General features: G+C 54.5%; 1 protein-coding gene across 5 annotated transcripts in view; it reads right to left on the reverse strand.

The window, feature by feature from the left end:
- CTBP2 (C-terminal binding protein 2) overlaps positions 1 to 18,798 on the reverse strand; it is a 158,891-nt gene that overhangs the window by 125,098 nt on the left and 14,995 nt on the right. Inside the window, exon 1 of one of the 5 annotated variants that reach the window (XM_045040803.1) lies at positions 9,619 to 9,637. The exons of the other annotated variants lie outside the window; for them this stretch is intronic. The gene's annotated coding sequence lies outside the window, so the exon portion shown is untranslated. Of the gene's footprint in view, positions 1 to 9,618; positions 9,638 to 18,798 lie in introns of those variants that run through there. 5 annotated transcript variants of the gene reach the window in all.

The following is an 18,798-nucleotide window of genomic DNA, read 5'->3' on the forward strand; positions in this document are numbered from 1 at the left end:
TCGGCTCAGGTCATGATCTCGCAGTTTGTGAGTGCGAGCCACGCGTTGGGCTCTGTGCTGACGGCTCAGAGCCCGGAGCCTGCTTCCGATTCTGTGTCTCCCCCTCTCCCTGCCCCTTCCCTGCTCAGGCTCTGTCTCTCAATAACAAATGAACGTTAAGACAAAATAATAATGTAAAATAGGCAACCATGAAACTTTAAGCCAATTCTCAAGGGCTTGAAAGAAATCAAGAGTGTGGCAAAGGAAGAGTTATTGCAAAGGGGATCGCTTCTTTTCTTTGGACTCCAGTAATTCCCTTCACTGGGCAGCAAACTCTGGGCCCCACCGCACAGATGAAAAGGACCGGGAAACCCTACCCGTGAGGCCAGACCCTACCACCTGACCTGTGGCACCAACCGGGAAGCCGGGAAACATGGGCGAACTGAAATGCACAGTGAAGCCAGGCTCTTCATTCAGCAAAATGAGGCTTCTGTTCCCTTTTGGCCACACCGGCCCTTCTGCGTGGTTCCTACACCCCTAGCCTCCTCCTAAGAGGGGAACCTTCTAGTTATCACCACTCGCCCTCCCATCTCCCACGCCTTGCCCATGGAAGGGATCAGCCAGGTTCCCCCCAGTCACTCTCTGGGGCTCCAACACTGCTTCATGAGCCTTGCTGTCAAGCTTTCCTTCCTATCACCTCCCCCACCGCCAATATTGCATAGCTATATACATACGCACATGTACTTGTTTCCACAGATGTTAACACATGCATCCAAAAGAGCCCGTGTAGACTCCTGATGGTCAAAACCAACAGCCCTTTCTCGGCCGCCATCTATCTTCTTAGCTGGTGGACAACCCCCCTCCACGAAATATACACACCCCCATTCTAGGATTCTGATATTGGACCAACTATTAAGAGAGGCAGATTTGGAGATAAAGGAAACGTAACCTGGTCTTCAAGGCAGGTCCAACAAGGAACAAGAATAGAATGCCAAGTGCTGGAGAAGCAGGCATGGAAGGAGGAGAGATCAGCACTCTGCCTCAGAACTCCCATTCAGGTGCTCCCAAGTCCGTTTCTTCCTGCCAGTCCCCACCAGGAGCTCCAGGTACACCTGACAGCTGCCTTCTAGACACTTCCTCCCCACGGGCACGTCCCGCCTGCCTCTCAAACTCCACTCACCCACGTCGTCACCCCACCACTTGGAAGCTCCTGCTTCCAACCACATCAAACCCAGACTCTGCCCTGACTTCATGTTTGTATTACCGGAACCGACCAGGTCAGCCTCTACCTTTGCCCACCTCTACATCTGAGGGACTGGCAGGTGATCCCTACGTTATCCCTGTACACCGATTCCTGGGCAGGAAGCAAAACTCCAAATCATCAACTCTAAGACACCTATTAAAAGCCCAGCAGAATTAATACCTTTTTTTTTTGTTTGTTTCCGGAAGGGAGAATGACCCAGTCCAATTCAACTGGTCAATATCAACTAGCTTAATCCCTGAAGTATTTTAAATTCCATCCCTAATCAAAGGATACCCTTCGAAGAGCTCCTCACAGAATGGCTTCCTCTAAACTGTCACTCAACATGATGCTTCTGACTTTTTCTGGCAGACCCAGGCACAAGAAGCAGCCTGACATTTGTCACCAGACCTCGGGTGATGGCAGAACTCTCTATCCTCGGTACGCCACTTCCCTGTAACGGAGCCTTTCTCTTTATCATCAGCTCAAGGACGCACGCGGTCTCCCCAAAACTCAGAGAGAGCTGTTCCCAGCCAACTGTCCTGAAATTTATGGTTGCTGTATTTGCATTTTTTTTTTTTTTTGAAATCAACTCTGGCCCTTCCCCCATCTCATCTTACAGAAGCTTTTTTTTTTTTTTTTTTGAGTCCTCAAAAAAAGTATTTTCTGGAAAGACGATATAGAGAAGTGAATGGAACCTACTCAAGGACACACTGGTAGCGCCGTAAACCAGGTCTTCAAAAGCACTGGCCCTGGAGAAACTTGGAGAAGTTTCCCCAAGACCAGTGAAGCCAGCATACCCAGATTGCCGGGATTCTGGAGGGTCCAGAACACCCACTTAGCCAGCATCTTCACACCGGAAGAAAAAAAAAAAAAAAGAGAATCACAGAGTAGCACCGGCATTTCTAGTTATCAGCGGGCCCCCAAAATCAACTTTTGGCAGTCATGAAGGCAAACAGATCGGCACAGATGTTCAGAACCAGGGACTAAAGACCTTGATGGGCAGGCTTCGTTGACGAACACGGTATTTGGTGGGGAGGGGAGACCACAGGGCAAGGGAGAGGTGCGATCATTCTCAGCATCCAGGGAAAGCCAAGAGAGGCAGGCCCCCTCTAAAGAAAGAGGGCAAGGCTACTCTCTCCGGGTGAGTGAGCTCCACAGCCCCACCGGCAGCGGAAAAAACCATCTGCACGGGTCTTGTTAGCAGAGGGGCAAAGGGAAAGGAGGACATGCCCCCCCACCCTCCTCTGACCCACTGCACCAGCCCTCAAGCAGAAAGCCAGGCTTCTGTTACACGGTTTAGAACACAGCTCCAGGGACGACCGGGGGGCTCAGGCAGTTAAGCGTCTGACTCTTGATTTCGGCTCAGGTCATGATCAGGTCGTGGGTCTAGCCTTGCAGCTGGCTCTGCCCTGAGCGTGAAGCCTGCTTGAAATTCTCTTTCTCTTTCCCCCCGCGGCCCCTCCCCTCCATGCTCTCGCTCTCAAAAAATAAAAGCTCCGTTTCCCTACATGATTGGTAGCACTATAAAATTTCACAACTGTTTTAGAAGACTAAAGATACGCCCGTTCTAGGACCAGTAATTCCATTTATGGGAATTTACCCAGGAGAAAAGAAAACGAGAAATATTCATAAAGAGACATGGGCAAGGGCGCCTGGGTGGCTCAGGAGGTTAAGTATCCGACTCTTGATTTCGGCTCAGGTCATGATCTCACAGTATGTGGGATCAAGCCCCGCGTCTGCTCTATGTTAACAGCATGGAGCCTGCTTGGGATTCCCTCTCTCTCTCTCTCTGTCTCTCTCCCTCCCCTACTTGTGCATATGCACGCTCCCTCTCAAAACAAACGTTTAAAAAAAAAAAAAAGACACGTGCAAAAACAGCAGCTTTATTCAGAACAGCCAAAAGCTGGAAACAGCCCAAGTGCCCATCAACAGGTAACTGCGGTAGCCGATTCCTAGAATAGAATCCTATACAGCCCTGGGGAAGGCACAGACGATCCACCCAGGCTGAAACACTCAGGTATCTCAAAAACATCATGTTGAATTAGAAAAGGCTTTGGCAAAAAGGTACACGTGGTATAATATGTAACACGTGAATGCGCAACATAAAAGTATCTATGTATATTACATAGCATTTTCATCAACAGCAAGCAAAAGTAATCGTGGTGGGGGGGGGGGGGTCACGGTTGGGGTTGCTGGTGGCGATCACAGAGACAGGAGTGGGGACTTCCCGGAAAGGGCCAGGAGGGAAATTTCTGGGGCAATGGGATGAACTAGCTCTTGAGAGGGGCTGGGGGACACACGTGTGCGCCTTTGCCAAAACGAAGTGACTGGCACTCTTAGGATCTACGCCTTTCATTTCACCGCGTGTCCCCACTCCCTGAACACCCCCCCCTAAGCTTTACTTCAAAGGAAAGCAAAACAAAGAGGAACCACAAACGACTCAATGTCAGGTAACATGCGTGCTAAGGGACTCAGGGGTAAAGGTGAGCAGGATCCAGAAAGGGAGCCAAGAAACGTGGCCAAGTAGTAAGACAGGCCGACGGGCAGAGGGCAGGAGAGGGCGTGAGCAGTCAGGCGGGGGTGGGTGGCATCCGCGTGGGGAGCCTGTCCTCCTATCAATCCACACAAGTCCTGTCTCTGGAAGGAGGGCCGCAGGAGCCCCCCGTGAGGCAGGTGCCATTTCCCCACTATGAGCAGAAACCCCGGCGGCCCAGGTAGCCTATCCACTCAAAAATCAAAGTTGTGGGAACGGCGTGCATCCAAGTAATTAACAGCCACTCTTGCCATGAGCAGACTTAGGAAGCCAAGAAGGCATGGACAGGTTTAGGACTGTGCCCTGATACGACAGGAGGCCCCCTTCCCCCCCACACAGGAAAAGAACCGCCGTCTGAATAAAGCGTCAAGGGGACTCATCTGCACTCCTCGGGTTCCTGTGCTCGGAGGCAGGCGACAACCCCCAAGAGCAGCCAGCAGGGTTTCGGACCCTCCCTCTCCAAGCCTCTTCAGGGGTGGTACAGCCTCCGGGCCACAAATAGCTCCCCAAGAGCAAAGTATTGCCAGGGGGCCCATCTGGAAACATATCGTGAAACGCCACTGGACTTCAGAACAGCGGTCATGGTCAAGGATCGTAGCCCACAGAGGTCAGGACTTCTCGGTCTCAAGGTGTGTTCCCAGCGCAGGTCACACGCAGGCCGCACTTACCGGCCCCTTGTATCACTCAGGAGGCTTTTAAAGTAATAAGTATAGAAGACATACACAAGTTGAACCCTCTGAAAGGCCACCCCCTCCACTCTGATTCCTGATGCTTCGCCCAGACGGCAGGCAAACTGCGATACAAGCACACTGAGAGGCAGGAACAGCATGGCAGGTGTAACAGAGCCACGACCCTGACTCAGCCCTCACGCTCGGACGCGGGCAGCTCCTGGAAATCGCCGAGCACAGGCCTCGCACGTCGGAGGCGGGCAACCTGTGCCGGGAGAGGAGGTATGGCTCACCGCCCAAACTGGAAGAAATTCCTGGGTACCATCCCTCTGACTTTACGAAGTTCCATGCGTGTTTAGAGTTTGGGTTCTCCAAACACACAGTGCCAGACACGAGGAGAGGAGCCGTGCAGGAGACTTCGTGGGGAACACGGGAAGGGAGTCGGAGGGAGAGGCGGGTCGTCCTTGGGCAGGAGACAGGGAAAGAAGGAGTCCGGAGGGGAATGTTCAGGCGTGGTGGGCTGGCTGCTACAAGGAACGGCCTGGCATCTCCACTGTGCTCAGTAGCCGGCTGGGGGCGGTCCGCGGGAGCCGAGGCTGTGAGTGCCATGCTAAACTCCAGATGCAAAAGGCAGCAGCTGGGGCCACCAGTCAATTCCATTACCAGAAGCAGAGGATACCAGAGTGGCACCTTTTCACGGCCGCAACCCCATACCAGGTCACTGCTACGGGTTTATAACCCGAGACTTGATTCTGAACTTCTCCGAAGATGGACCATCAACTTACAGGACCCACCTTGGCTGCACCCAAAGCATTGGGGTGGGCAGCATTTGGCAGGCGTGAGGCAGGAAAGCCTTGCAAGGACGCCCACCTTCAGGGAGCTCACAGCCCAACAGGAGCGACCCTCTACCCCCAGAGCAAACAAGATGGGGGAGGGAGATGGGATCTCCAGGACGAAACGCGTCAGTGGACATCGGAGTGAAAACCAGGAGGCAGAGACTGGTAATTGGGAGAAGGGTCCACCTTCTCCCAGAGGCAGGGGGGAAGGCAGGGTTGGCTTGGATTGACCAAAGTCAATCAATTACCCAAGCTAGTGTACTAGTTAGAGTAACACTGCTTCAAACAAACATATCCAAAACGGAGTATCAGCGCAACACGATACAAGCCTATTTCTGTATCACAAGAAGATCAGGGTTCCTGATGATGGACAACTCTTCACGGGGCGATTTAGGGACCCGGGAGGCTAGTATCTTCTGCTGGACCCTCAAGGGGGGAAAAAAAAAAGTAAGTAAAGCACACTGGTTTCCTGACTACTTCTGCCAGGAAGGGACATCTCTTCTGACCAGTGTTCCATCAGCAAGAACGCTCCTGGGGCTTCCGGTAGATGCCCGCGTGGTGGCGGGGTCAGCCACTCCGGCCAGAAGTCCCCACCAGCGAAGGGGAGCGTGGGACACCTGGTCATCTCCACCGCACGCACCTGCCAGCTCCGTTTCAGGAAAGACTCATTTTGGAAGCAACGCAGGCCTCTGTGTGCTCCGAGCACAAGAATCCAAGGTTACCTGACCACGGGACCAAACCCGCAAGAGATGCCAAATCTAGAAATCCATCTATTAATTTTCCTGTTGCCACACAACTGCGACATTGCAGCGGAAGTCTGGTCACAAGGGGACTTCCACTGATCAACTTAAAAAGTGAAAAGCTCCTTTTAATGGAAAAGGACCAGCCCTGAAACTGGAGAGCATATTTGCAAACTTTAACGTCCATCATGTCTAAGAAACCATCAAATCTTACACCCACAATTATTTTATAAGCCACTAGGAAAGAGAAAAAGAATGTGGTCAATTAAATTATGGCATAGGATCAATTTGGGGACAACTCGGTGCTGGAGATCGTGAAACGGTGAAAACCAACGAAATAAGGGTGTTTCTGTTTGAAGTCTCTCAACAACCCAGTAAGAAACACAGGAACCACCAGCTCACAGGCAGGGGGTCCCAGCCTCTGTCTTGGGTTGGGTGACGTGCCAGAGGGGACCCAGCTGGGGAGGGGGTTTCCAAGCAGCCTGACTGAGCGCCTGCACCTGTGTCAAGATCCCAGCACATCTGAAAAGTCTCACAGAGCAAGCCAGGCTCCAATATCCATACAGACTCTGCTTCGAATGGCAAATCAAGCACCTTGGATAGAATATTCTTCTGAACTCATTTGAATTAAAAAACCCTCCACTAAAATATGGATTTTCATCTGCATAACACTTTACCAACAAATTCCACAACATTCAAGTGAGAACAGATGATGTACGGAAATATCAAAAACAAGAATCCGATTTGGTAAACAGTTGCGCGCTATTTTCACATCATCCTAATGAATTTAGTTTCAATAAACGCCAATCAGCAAACACTCTGAAAATTCTAATGGTATGGTACAAAACGATGCTTTGAATGACAGCCCCAGAACACGAACTCTTTCCAGCAAGGGACAGATATGCCACAGGAGAAAAATCACAACGGAGGACTCCGTTCAAAGGGTCCGCTTATGGCTGGGGGGTCTGAACTTGGCCCCGGGCGTGCTGCCCGTATGAAGCTCCCTGGACGGTGAGTGAAGGAGAGGCAGTCTGGACCCCTGGATCCTGCTCAAACTGCGGGCACAAGCTGTTACCAGGTGGTCTGGCACGTGCAAATATACACACAGCAGGGAAGTCAGCCGTCACAAAAGACGACACGCCGTTTTCTGGTCAAATTCTTGCCCAGGGCAGGCTCCTGCCTCTCTATCCATCTCAGTAGGGCCCTCACCATCAAGTGCACCAAGTGTCTGGGGAGGCCGATAGGACCCAGGCCAAGACAGGCCCAGAGTCCTCCTGCTCCCTTGCCCACCAGCCTCCCAATCTGTGTCTCAATCTTGCTGTCCCTCTGAAAGTGGTACCCAGGTTAAATCTCCGCAGTGACTTTTACTGGCACTTTGTTCAACTGAAGAAGGACAGTGGGCAGTGAGACAGGGAAACACACAGACAACCCTGGAGGAATGCAGGTGGGGTCATCTCTTCCGGGAGGCATCTGGGCAATCTTCAACAGACCACCCCCCCCCCCATCTTTTCCATCTGAACACAGAGGTTGTCCTTGACAGGCTGTCATTAGAACATGTTTTTTTCTTAGGATGTATTATTTTTGAGAGACAGAGAGAAACAGAGCATGAGGGAGGGAGGGACAAAGACAGAGGGAGACACGGAATCCAAAGCAGGTTCCAGGCTCCGAGCTGGCAGCACAGAGCCCGACGCGGGGCTCGAACTCACAGACCGCGAGATCATGACCCGGGCCGAAGTCTGACGCTTAACCGACTGAGCCACCCAGGTGCCCCAAGTCTAATAGCTTTCTTAAAAACAAGTACACCCGTCTCTGAGCTCTATGGGGACAAGGAAGTGCATCCCCTTTACCACATTCCTCCTAGAGCCGAACATGTGGGAATCAACACATGAGTAACTGAATTCTGGGTGTCTGGCAGATCCTTCCTGGCCGTGGCCCCAAGATCAGGAGTGTTGTTTTGCCTTTTTTTTTTTTTTTGCATGGGCAATGAAGTTTGGATCCCAAAAGGAAGGTACATAAAAATATTTAAGACTTCACTGGTATGATGTTAAGCAAGAAACAAGATCAGATTTTTAAAAGCATGCCATCAGCAGGAACAAATACAAGCATTCAAAAGCCACAAGCACGTTATTTTCCACTTGCTGTGCGTCCAAGGATCAAGGTAACCCCCGTGGCCAGACCCACGCAGCTGGAACTCTTAAATCCAACACCTATTCTGGCCCAGCAGCCTCTCCACCAAGTAACTGTTATCACTTCCAACTCGTGAAGCCGGGAGGCTCTCTGAGCCTCATGCCCTGCCCGAGTCCACAGCCGAGGGAGCAGAGATCCCAGTCGACTCCAACTCCCGAGCACCCAACGGAAGACCCCTGGTGACCCGCTGGGCAAAGGCCGGGGCAGGAGGAATAAGGTGAAATGGGATCAGGCTTCAAGAGAGGACCCCCCCCCCCCCTGCCACCGCCATGGAGAATTCGGGACCCTCTGCTTCTTGCCACCCCAAGCCCCCTTCAGCCAGCTGGGCAGGGGGGGGTCATGACACGGTCCCAGCTCTGAGCTCAAGGCCCATCCAGGAACCGCAGGCAGGGACTGGGGAATCTGTGAGACCCCATGATCCTAAAGGCCCATCATCTACCGGAGACTCAATAGGGGGGAGCTGGCCAAGCTCAAGGGAAAGGGGACAAGACTCGCCTAGAAACCTGTGCCACCTGCCACGGCAGCCCCAGACGCCCAGCTCCGCCCAGCAAGGAGGTCCCAACCGATGGAGGGGAAGCACCCAACATCCTCAGGTGCCACCTATGCGTCCACAAGTGCTCAAGGAAGGGAATGAGCCAACAGCCCCAACGAGTGGGTTCGTCCCATCTGAACCTCCGGGCTTTCCCCCCAGTATTCTCCCCAACCTGGAAGCCGAGTCAGGCACAGCCCACATGTCCCCCACCCCAGCTGAGGCCTCTCAGCCTGGCCTGCTGGTCCGCTACACCTGCCCCACCACTAACCCCCAGGGTTTCATCCCAACCCCACTCAGGGGCCCAGGATCTTATTTGTGATTTTTAGAAACCTCAAACGCTTTCCCTTTCATAATGAAGACACACGGCAGTTAGGTCGCATCCCACAGAGGGCCTGGGGCGCCCCCAGCCAGGAGAGCCTCTCCTTGGTCCGGGTATCGCATTGTTACCAGGCGTTCACTTCCTCCTCCATGGGGGGCACCGGCACCGCTCAGCTCCCCCACCCCCACCCCAGGGCCTTCACCCAAGTCCAGTGACCTGTAAGCAAGACGTCCTAGGGTTTCCTTTGTTCACCTTGCAGCACCCACCCCACCCCTCGCTCCCCCTCTCCCTCCTGTCCTAGAGAACCAACAGAACACTCTCCCCACCCCCACCCCACCCCGAATTTGCCGGACAAGGAATCCCACACGGAGGCTCAGACTCCTGTGAACACTGTTGAGAGCTGCATTCTTTTCCCACTGCGCGCATAGGACTCTCCCCACCCCATCCCCTTGACCGGTGCCATTTCTGGGGCTCCCACCCACCCCCAGGCATGAAGCCCCCAAGAGGTCCACAGGCCGGAGCCCGCCCTCCAGCTCTGTTTCCTAGGCAACAGCCCGCTTTCCCTCCCGCTGACCACTGACCGAGGCAGGAAGAGTCCGGCACTCCCGGAGTTACTGCTCAAGGGCCAGGAACCACAGCTTCCCTTACTTATAAGCAGGAGGGGCCCCGAGGCACATGGGACCCCTCTCCCACGTGCTCACAGGCACCTGTCCCGCTAAGTAAGCTGACCCCACTTTCACTCCAGGAGAGCCTTGCAGAGCAAACGGCACAGCCCCAAAGACGCTCACCTGCGGATGGGAAACTGGCCCGTGACGCCTGCTCAGGACACTCCGCGGTCAGTGGCTCTGGGTCCCCTGGTATCTGGCCCCACAGGACTGGGTCACCTGTCCCGTCGGACACGTGTTTGAAGAGTTGTGCTCCCGGTGAGGTCTATCTGCCCCCTGTCCCCCATCTGGGGGGTGGGGGAGGGGACAGGACTTGCTCGATTCTCTGGGCGTCCCTGCCTTCTGGCCCATAGGCAGAAAAAATGGCCTCAGCTGAGGGCTGCTGGGCCGGGCAGCGGCCCTCTACGTGGCTGCCTATTAGAATCATCTGGGAGCTTTCAAAATTAACCCAAGGCAGGTCCCACCCCAGAACCTCTGAGGGTGAGGCTGGGCTTGGACCTTTTTCCAAAGCTCTCAGGTGACGTCAGGTCCAGACGGGGCTGGAGGGAGCTGGCTGGAGGGTGGGGCAGCCTCCAGGGAGGCCGGGCTGGACGGAGGGAACTCAGGCAGCCCGCTCCCCACCACAACCTGCAAACCCCAGCCCACCGCCTCCCAGAGGCCTTCCCTGGCCTCCCGTGGATGGGAGCCCAGTTCCCAGTGCAAGGACTACCATGCCCGTCCCCCTGCCTGGCTCAGCTGGTCGCTCACCCTCCTCCGGTTGTGTGGTCTGCTCCCTGCAGGCAGATCAGGCCAGGCTTGCTCAGGCCGCCAGTCCCAGACCCCCCAGGGCATCGGCCACACTGCTGTGCCGCCCACCCTTGCCCCTTCCAGCCCATTAGCCCTGCCTGAGATGGGGAAAGGTCCACACCCCCTTGGCACGCCCAGAGAAGGAAGAGGCAAGAAGGAAAATGAACTCCATGGGTCCCATTCTCTAGGGAATTATGTTCTCGGCACCTTCCGAGCCTCCCTACTCAGGTGTGATTTACTGGCGAAACCACCCCCTACCGAGAACTAATTTCCTGAACTCACACGCTGTGCACCTACCAACAGGCCAGGGGCTGAGGAACTCAGACCCCACAGCCTGTTACAAGATACCATCCAAGATGCGGGCCGTTAATCCCTCGAAAATAGCTTCACTGCACCGAGGACATCTAGGGACAGAAACATACAACACATTCTCCCCAAATCGTAACAGGACGTCCGTCTCACCAGTGGTGCTGCCCGGGACCTTGAAAGAGCCCAGAGCATTTCAAATGGGCTCTGGGCAGGCAAGGGGGGGGGGGGGGCCGCATTAGAAGGGGCTAGGTCACCAAACTTTGCCCACCCAAATCTTCAGCACTGACGTCACCACCAGGATATGGGATGTTTATTTTTTACAAGGTCTCCTGCTCCTGCTCACCTAAAAATCTGAATTCTCCATCTGGGTCTTCACAAACAACACTGCCCAAATCACATTTCACCAAAGCTTCGAAAGCCCCAACAATTTCAGAGAAGGGGGACAGGGAGATCAAAATGATTGAAGAAAGGTCTAGGAGGCAAAGCTCAGTTCGATCAGAATGGGCCCTGTGTCTGACAAGGGCCTACGGAGACGGGGTCCCCTTTCTGGGTGCATCTGCACGGACCAAACCCAGAGCAGGGCCTCGGGAACCCTTGCTGACTATGGTGGGCTGGCCCTCAACAGCCAGCCCCCCTCGTCCCCACCGGCTCCGTATCCCCTGCCCCCTCCGGGCAACAGCTGCTCCTCTTCAAGGATGGTGAACCGCGCACACAGTATCTAGGGTCAGACTTTATCTTTTAAATGCACAGTGTGCCCGAGCCAAAAACAAAACAAAAAGCCTTTCCAAGATGCTTTCCAAATTCCAGAAACACACTGGGCTGGAAAAAATGGAGCCCTGTTTCCTCTTATTTTTAATCTAACGTTGGCTAGGTTTATAATAAAAGAGAATTACCTATTTATTTGCTTACCTTACTTGGAAAGACAATAAATTGGAAAGGCTTCATAAATCTCACAGGGAAGTCCTTTAAACATGGATTGTCAGCAGAAATCCGTAAATAACCTTCTGCCAGTCCCTAGCAATCACCCCCACCACACATTCTTTTTCCTTCCTGCTTTTGTACTAATCTTCTAGCAAACAAATCCAATCAAGCACCAAAAAACGGTTTTGTTCTTATCGAAGTAAGGCTCAGAAAATACCCAGGAGCCACCAGGCTGCGGACTAATTGGCTCGTGAGAAGAATCTGATGGCAGAGAGGGCTTCAGGGGACCGGGCAGAGGGACACCTCTGCACCCCCCAAACGCGGCCACACTGCCCTCCCTGATGTACCCAACCCAGGCTGGCTTCACAAACGGAGCCAGGGTCTCGGCATTAGTCTGATCTGGAGCACACCGTCCGCAAAGCCCCGGACAGGCAGACGGACACCTTATGAAAAAACCAGGTCGTGCTCTCGTGGAGGACAGGCTGGCCCGGGTCCTCCCACCTGGCCTAGGCTGATGTCCACGATCACGCCAGTGTTTGCCTCAGGCCTTAGAACCCCAGTGCTGACAGAGCTGCTGGCCAAGTTCACTCATCCCCGTCCAGACCAAGGGGAAGGAAGAAAGCTCGCTCTCAGAGCGGACCAGGCCTCACCCAGGAGGCCCGTTCCCACGTTAGCTTGGCTTGCAAGGCAACTGGTGGATGGGGTTGATTAAAACGACCTTCCGCAGCTCAGCAAACAGCAGAAGAGGGGCAGTCTCACACTGAGGTTTCAAGGACTGTGCTAAAAATAAGTTTAAGTAAGAGGCAGAAGGAGGCTCGCGGATAATCAAATGTGCAAGACTTGAAAGAGGGACTGTAATCAATTTACATATCAGGAAAGGAAAATTACCATAACCGGAGGGAAAATTTCTCCAGGCCAAAAGGTTGAAAATAAAAAAAATTAGACGGGCGAACCACCACCCAAGTGCAAATGAAGACGCAGGTCTTCAGAAAGCACCAGGCTCTTGAAATGCCTGTCGGCTTGCAGAGCCTCGAACCTTGACTGCAAGACCGTGATGCTTGGGTGCGAGATGCGCAGCTCAGGAACCCCAAAGGCACCTGTGCAGGCCGACAGACCCACCTGGTTGGTTAGCTCTGCGAAGGAGTGGGCTCTTGCCCCAAGTCCCACAGAGGTTCCCGTGAGCAGCTGTCACCAAAGAGCCGTGTCCCTCCCTGCAAGCTACTGAGCTGTCCTGACAGTTAGTGGTTATTATTACGGATGCACCGAACACATTTATTTTTATATTCTCCCCCTTGACACATGCCTGGTACTCGATGAAAGAGCAGCGATATTATTACTTACCTACCAAACGAGACGCGTTTCTAGTATTCTTGAACGAAGGCAAAGGCCTTTCTTAACTGGCTCCCTTTGAAACAGACTATCTGACGGTGTGCGCGCCTCAAGAACGTTCTCCTTACTTTCCAGCCGGGCCTGGGCAGACCACAGCAAGCTGCTCACCCCTCGGGCTCAGCAGAGTGGCTGGCTCCCCCGTTCACTTCCCTCCAAGTCAGCTAGAATTTGAGGATCCACCCACGGGAGCGGCTCCCCACCTAGAACTTGCCCTGCGGAGACAGGCGGAGCCCGCCGGGCAGGTGGGGGGGCTGGAAAGGCACCCTGAGCGCAGGACACGAGCAGGCCGTGGGCTGCTAGCAACCGCGGTCCTACTGCGCTCCCAGTGTGCACCACACAGCCCCGTGAACATCCACGGGCAGCTTTTATGGCTGTGGATGGCACACCCTTCCGGACATAAAACGCTTGTCTCTCTTACGTGTATGCATACAACTCTTCCGTTAAGAAGCCCCAGCCTCTGAGCCAGTTTCTTCCCCCTGGAAGGGTCACACGGGGAACTGGCGTCATGAGGCTGTCGTGGCAGCAGGTGCACCGGGGACCCTCACTGCAGCCAGGTCCCGCAGGCTCCCCAGGCCGGGAGAATTCGGGCCTTCCGGCTGGCGGTGGTGGGGACTCCTCCAAAATCCGAACCGCCCGAGCGGGACTGGCGGCTACCCACATACAACTTTTCTGCCCAGGGTCCAGGACTCCAGCTCAAACGGCCCTTGTCCTGAAGCCTTCGGGGACATGGGATGCCAACCGTTCCGCTGCTAACCCCAGGCTCCAGGCTCCTTGCCCAGGTGGAAGGCCCCCAAAGTCCTACACGCGAGCGTGTCCCAGTCTCCGTCACTCACCCCCAAGAGGCCAAGGATACTCAGACATGAGTTTCAGGCCAGGACCAAGGTCAGGTTTAGTCTGAGCTCACAGGCGTCAACGGGTTTCCTAACAGACACAAGCCGCTCCGCAGGATGAACGCTTTTACCCGCCCTAAGTGCTGGGGCCCGAGTGGGGAAGCAAAGATCCAACACTGAAGACGTTTCCAGCAGCAACCGGAAAATCAATAAATGCAGCGTTCCCCAGCTAGCAATTTACAAAATTCCCAGACTCGTTTCATAAAACTCCCCCCAACTGAACGGAAATAGGAGAATATTAAATACTACGGAGAAAGCCGGTGGATTCCGGCCCCCGTGCGGCGTGACAGGGAATGCTCTCCTGCACGTCCTGTCCCGCCTCATTAAATACCCATCCTCAGAGAGACCCTGACCCTATCTGGCACAGAGGGACGCTGACTGGGTGGCCCACTGCTGGCTCCAGCAGCTGCTGACCTTCCCACAGAAAAGCCCTCTGGTCCCTCCAGGCTTTCCCCAAACCACCCCTGATGACCACAGCAAGGTGGCTGGCCAATGGGGACCTGAGTGTCACCCCACGGCCCCGTGCCACCGGGACTCACAGAACACGGACCGGCCACAGCACACAGTAGGTACGCTGCCTGCTTGCTCCACAGCTACTTCCCCTAAGGAGGAGAAAGGAGGAAACAGCCAGCGACGGGGTGGTCACTCTTCCCAATCCCTCTGGACCCGGAGCCAGCAGCCGGAGTGGGCAGAGAAGCACCCGTCCCCGGGCACCTGCCAGGAGGGGCAGGCAGGACACGGGGTGGAGGCGGTGGGCAGAGTTGTGTGCGTGTCCTCGGGAAGCCTGGGGACAAGGGCCTGAGAAGCCCCCAGGCCCGCACATAGGAGCCTGGCACCGCCCCCTCTGGGGAGGAGAACAGGGGCCCTTCAGGGACCGGGTTCCGTGGGGCGGACAAGATGCCAAGTACAGAGACTGACCTTCGCTCCAGCTCGCCCGACCTGGGCCCGATGCCTGAAGTCACAGACATCCCGGGGACAGCACGGGCGGTGTCACTCAAGCACGTCTATCTGCTGGGACTGGAGTGTCCTCCTGGGCCACGTGAAACCCCCAATGTCCTAGGCTGGCCTTTCTACCAACAAAAACGGGCAACTGCATCAGTGGTGGGCGGACAGGACAACTTTCCTCGGGGAGGGAACGGGTTCTGCAGCCCAGGTGCTATTCACACAACCTTTTGTCAAAACCTGCGGAACAGCAGGTGGAAAGGGCGGGCTTTCCTGTGTGTAAATGACACCTATGTAAAAATGTTAATGAGTCCCCCACGAAAGGGCAAAACAAATAATAAAAACATGACTCTCCCTGTGGGGTGAACTCAGCTCCACGGCAGCCAGAGGGGTCTCCGGCTCCCCCCGGGAGACCACCCGTCGCCATCACTGACCCCGGCAGGAAGGACCCCACCGCACACACTGGCCGGTGTCCCCGAAATTCAGCTGCGCTTCCCACAGTCTGGTCAGGGAAAACACCCTTGTCACCTTCAGCAGTTTAGTGGCCAGGAAATGAAAAATGAGACTGCCCTCAAGAACGGTTCCTTGATGGCTCCTGCCCTCATCTCCTCACATCCCACTTAGACTCCTCACAGACCCTTCGTTGAACCCCACACTCAAGCCAGGAGCAGACAAGCTCCCAGCGGCCCTTCCGCGCTCCCCGCAGGGAGATGGCCGGTGGGGCTGGGTCTCCCCTTGCCAAAGGCTGCCGCTGCCATCGTGGGGGAGCGTGGGACCTGTGTGCAAGGGGCAAGCCGGCAGCCCTGTGACACCCCCTGAGGCCATACCCAGCTAAACAAGTCCCCAGCAGTAGGCGCTGAGACCCCAGCGGTGCCCAAACCCTACGACCGCAGGCAAAATACCATTCGGCCCTATCTTGGCACCTGGGCTTCTCCGTGGAGGGACACAGCAGGCACATGTCCCGGAGCTCAGAGTGAAACAGACACTCCAGCTCTGGTGTAAGTGGGTGACAAGGATGACTGACCCACCATGCGGCCCACGTACTTGAGCAGACCCCAGTGACTGACCTGCCACGTGGCCCGTGTACCGTACTTCTCCCCCTGCCCTTCCCACCCCACCACTCGTCAGGCACCTGGTCCTGGCAGTCTAGGCATCACGAACTCCCCTAACAGCCCCCCGAGCCCACGCTGCCCACGGAGGCCACAGCCGGTCCAGTCCCCCGACGCATCACAGCCCATGCCTTAAAATGCCGCGTCCGGCAGTGGGGATCGGAACTCAGGGCTACCCCGCACCCCTCTGGCCCTCTCTTTGCCTCTTCAGACCCAGAGTCCTTCCCACTCCCATCCCTCATTCTCTCTACAACAACAACAAAGAACAGTAATAATAATGCCCGGCATTGAAGATCTTCCTCGAGGCATAGGTCAAGGCTTGCCATACATTGAGTCACTTAATCCTCACAGATACCCTGTGCACCTACCGCGTCACTGCGAAGATAGTCAGGCACCACGAGGTGGGTGACTTTCCACGGAGCTCCCGGGGAGGGGAGCAGGCGGGTGTCCCGGGAACAGAAGTGCACATCTGGAGGTTATGAGGTTGTGCCGCCTTCGGTCACAGGAGAGCGCCGCCAATGTCTTCTGGGTTCTTCCAGCAGCAGGTCGGCGTCCCCGACCCCTCAGCCTGGGAATGACCCACCCTCCACCCCTGGTCTCGGGAAGCACCCGGCGCCTGCTCCAGCTCTCGCACAGACACCACGGCTTTGCTGAACTTCAAGATAAACCCTCCTTGCTCTGGCTTGGAGGCTGGCACGTAGTAGGAGCTCTAGTTGCCGAGGAAGCAGATTCTTGTTGAACAGACAATTGTCAGAAAAAAGCAAATTCATCTCAACGTCACCGCATCAATTTCCACAAGTCAATCCAAACGGAGTTACTTTATCACAGAACGTAAAAATTTCAAACCCTATGCGTAAAATACGACGCATCTGTTTTTATGTGATCTACAGAATTAGAAAGCTTTCCTAAATCTCTTAAAGGTGGTTTTTCCAGTAATGCATAACTGCTTAATTGGGAAGTGTACAAAACATAATTACACTGCCTAACGCCACGATATTGCTTACGGGAATATCTTCGTTCACACATTCTCCTTTATTTTGTATTTAATCTCTATTAAGATGTCTACACGAAAACGGATAGGTACGCTCGTCTTCATAAACACCATAAATCATAAAGTCATTTCTTGGCTAACCCAAGTCCAAAAGCAGCCCCCAAAAAGAAGCTGCTAGGACCCAAAGGCTTTCGCTTCCTGTATTTAAGCAGAATCAGAATTCCTCTTACCATGTAGCTCCGGACAGCTAGAAGTGGGCCACTGGGCCAGTAACGGTTAAGAGAAAGGCTGGAATTTTTTCTCCTAGTCGATGTCTCTGCATGCAACTCAAAAGGTATCCCAAACTGCCCCCAGAAAGCAGTTACCCAGAGCAGAGAGGGCAAATCCTTTCTGCCCGAGACCATAGCGAACAACCTCAGATCAAGAAATAAAAGGAGGCCCCTTCAATCACTCCTCCAAGGACACCACGCACGCCCTCTGAGGTTCACCTTCAAACAGGATGCCTAAGGCTCCAGACTCTTCAACCGGGGTGAACTTCCCCGCGCCCCCTCCCTGCCTTCAAATGCGTGCACACACCCTCAGCCTTAGAACTGGGTTGTCTGAATACACAGCCACTCTACAGGTGTCGGTCCAGAGGCAGGCCAGACCTGCCCCCCCCCCCACTTGTGAACTGCGAGCCCATCCACGTGGCCCCTCTGAGGCCCCTCTGCCGATTCCACATCCACAAGCGAGAAGTGTCACGCCTCCTCACGATCGCCTTTCTGGGTTGTCACTAAAAACACAGTGTTTCTATAAACAGGATAAAGGTAAGCTGCCAGGCCGGATGGACACAGAAGCTATCGGCCTCCGTGAAGCCCCGCCAATTAATAAATTCACCAATCAAGATAAAAAGGCTTTGCCACAGAATGGGTTTCCTTGCGTTTCCAAAATAGAAGGTGTCGTCCCCAAATCTGTGTGTGGCAACACCACGAGGGGGATGCTGGAGGCACACACAGGAGCCCCCCGGGGATGGTCTGTTCACCGGCACAAGGTGGACGTGCCTGGTGCCGACCTCCTCGTTCGTGCTCGCACAGGCCAGTGTGAAAATCACCAACTCCACCGAACCCGCCCCTGACGCGGGGGCACGGATTTCCAAAGGGGGCTTCCCTAAGTGGCTGACAGTGTACAAAAATTTAATTTGCAAAACCAATTTCTCCGGTTGCCAGGATGTTGTGACATGGCCCGGCCCCCCTCAGGGAACACTGCTGACTGGTCCAAAGAGAAAGTTCAATGTCAAGTGCATCGGAATATGGAAGCAGCTCCACTGTTCACAGGTCCGTGCGAAATTTCCCTCGTGTCCCTAGGAAAGCCTAGCGCTGTTCTAGGGGGTGGAGAATCCCTCCGAAGCCATTAAAAAAAAGAGAGAGAGAGACAGGGAGAGAGAGAGAGACTAGGTCGGGCAGAAATCCATATTTCCGTTTTCAAATCTATTCATTCAGATCGAGAGGGAGGGGGTTATTCAAGATATTTAAAATCTTTCCATCATTTGTCGTGCCAAATGTTCAATAACTAGATTCAAATGTAGGGATGTGTGCTGGGGAGTGGTTTGTTTTTCAAGAAAGACAGTTTGTGTGCAGTTGGCAGGTTCTGGGCTGGCTGCGTTAAGAACCACCTGGAGGAGTTTGCTAAAAATACAGATGTTCTGGCCCCGCCTGGAGCTTCTCCAACCGGATGCCGGGTGGAGCTCCGGGAGACTGACTCCCGGCCAGGGGTGCCCCAG

This window comes from Felis catus, chromosome D2 (genome assembly GCF_018350175.1).
Source record: "Felis catus isolate Fca126 chromosome D2, F.catus_Fca126_mat1.0, whole genome shotgun sequence".
NCBI lineage: Eukaryota > Metazoa > Chordata > Mammalia > Carnivora > Felidae > Felis > Felis catus.